Genomic DNA, 2,419 nt, shown 5'->3' on the forward strand with positions numbered 1-2,419 from the left:
CACACACACACACACACACACACACACACACACAAACACACACATACACTCTCACACACACACACACACACACACACCGCCAAACACACACACACACGCGCCGCCAAACACACACTCACACACTCACACACTCACATGGGTCACACTCGCCCATCACAGATCAGAGCCTTCAGCCGGATTCATCTTCATCTTCATCTGTCTCTAATGTCATCACAAGCAAACCAACCATCACTAACTCACCAACCACCAGCCTCAAACTCTGCTTCATACGTGAGTGTGTGTGTGTGTGTGTGTGTGTGTGTGTGTGTGAGTGTGCGATTGTGTGTGTGAGTATGTGTGTATTGATCTTACTTTAAGGTTGCAGGAACAAAAATCAGTGGAACATTTTCCCTCCAGAGACCTGCACAAAAACACAGACATTTACATGATGAACTAAATACAAGCAGTCAGGAAAAAAAACAACAACATTATGTTAGTTTGTAAAATGTATGCAAGGGAGTATATTTTTATGTATGTATCTATCATTCACTGGCATTCAAATGTTTGAACTAATATATATTAGTTTAGTAATAGATTTTTAGGTCAACTATTTCTTTAATCACTGATATAGCACTCAGATATACTGTGTAATTGTTATGATATTTCATTTGTATCTTGTAGAAATGAAAAGTTGCATAATGACAACTCATTTGAATTTCATTTGTCTGTAGTCGTATTGAAAAGCGACTCTGACATTTTAGGATAATTGTGCCGTAACACTGTTATTTTTCATTAGAAGTGTTGATTATATGCTTGGAGGAACACAAAATGTGACCGTCAAACCTCAAAACGTGTAAATTTAGGACTAATGGAGGCACGTTTCTGATTGGATAGAAGCGACACCGTGTGTGTGAGTGTGTGTGTGTGTGTCCTCTTAAAACTGATCAACATCATCAAACAACATCATCAAGATTACGGGTTTAAAGGGATAGTTCACCCAAAAATGAAAAAGTGATGTTTATCTGCTTAGCCCCAGGGCATCTAAGATGTAGGTGACTTTGTTTCTTCAGTAGAACACAAACAAAGATGTTTAACTCAAACCGTTGCAGTCTGTCAGTCTTATAATGGTAGTCAATGGGCTCCACGGCTTTGAGAGTTAAAAAAACATACACAGACAAAACCAAATTAAACCCTGCGGCTCGTGACGATACATTGAGGTCTTAAGACACGAAACGATCTGTCTGTGCAAGAAACTGAACAGAATTTATATAATTTTTTTTATCTCTGATCCACCACAATGTCCAACTGTCCTGAGCGTGTTCACAACACTGTCAAACTCCATAACCGTCCGCTACTGAAGAACTGTGTGTTTTATCAGATTGAAGTTGCGTTACAAACGCTGCTGTTCGACAAATGGTGGTTTTTATAAATTCAAACCAATGATGTCTACATGCTGTTTCCCGCCTCTGCGGCGCTTGGTGAGTAACTAAAATAAAACAGCAAGCAAGCAAAATAATAACTCCTCTGCTGTATTTGAAATAGAGTTAGTTTGTATCTTTGCAACGGGATTCAGTGTTGCACTGCTTTCTGCATCAAATTAATGAATGAAACTGATATTGTTTTGACTTTGCCATTAAAAAATATATATATATATTACATATCAGAGCGCCGTTGTCCGAAGATGGTCCTTGAGCGGATTTCGCTGTGTTTGTGGAGTGGATTCTGGCGAGAAACGGATCGCCTCTCACCGTCACTCCCGAGGATGATCTCGTCAGATCCACTCCAGACCCAGAGCCCAACCCACCATCTCCCCGCGGTGCGGAGCTAAAGCCCGAGCCCACCGATGACAGAGAGCCAACTCCTGCCGCGATCTACGAGCCAGCGCAATGCCGAGTGACTGAGCGGAGGATCGCCCCGGAAGTAGAGCCTAAGCCATCAGACCAGGTGTGTGAGCCGGCTGCAACGGCCATCGCGAGGGAGAAAACCGTGGACGGTGAGAGCGTGAAGTGGAGCTCCACCCACTGCACCGCGGCTGAGGGTGAGCTAAAAATACATCTGGGACTGCTCTCCCCGCCCGCTCCTGCCTCCTCCACCGCTGTCGTCTGGCAGCCCCTCTGCTCGCCCTCAGCCCGCCATCTATACGGTGCGAGCTCCGCGGGTCTGCTATCCTCCAGCGTCGCCATGGCTGGAGAATCCCTCACTTCCACCTCCAGCCTCCGAGGCCCGGACTCCGCCTCGGCCCGTAGACCCAGCGGCTCCACCTCGGCTCCTAGCTCCCTCGCCTCCACCATCACCCGTCGATCCACCAGTTCCACCGGGCTCCCTCGTCCCTCCGGCTCCGCCTTGGTCGGATGTCGACCTGCAATCGCCTCAGGACTCCGCTCCTCCGGCTGCACCTCGTCGCTCCGTCCCACCGGCTCCATTGGGCTCCTTCCTCCTG

The 2,419-nt window shown here is 46.8% G+C and overlaps 1 protein-coding gene across 1 annotated transcript in view; it reads right to left on the reverse strand.

Annotated features, from left to right (window-relative positions):
- Positions 1 to 2,419, reverse strand: part of LOC107724002 (receptor-type tyrosine-protein phosphatase delta-like) — a gene marked incomplete at its 3' end in the record, with an annotated part of 266,996 nt that overhangs the window by 136,985 nt on the left and 127,592 nt on the right. The window contains exon 6 of the mRNA XM_016532768.1: positions 352 to 400. The remainder of the gene's footprint in view (positions 1 to 351; positions 401 to 2,419) is intronic.

This window comes from Sinocyclocheilus rhinocerous, unplaced genomic scaffold (assembly GCF_001515625.1).
Source record: "Sinocyclocheilus rhinocerous isolate Xijiao unplaced genomic scaffold, SAMN03320098_v1.1 scaffold2771, whole genome shotgun sequence".
In the NCBI taxonomy this organism is placed as follows: domain Eukaryota; kingdom Metazoa; phylum Chordata; class Actinopteri; order Cypriniformes; family Cyprinidae; genus Sinocyclocheilus; species Sinocyclocheilus rhinocerous.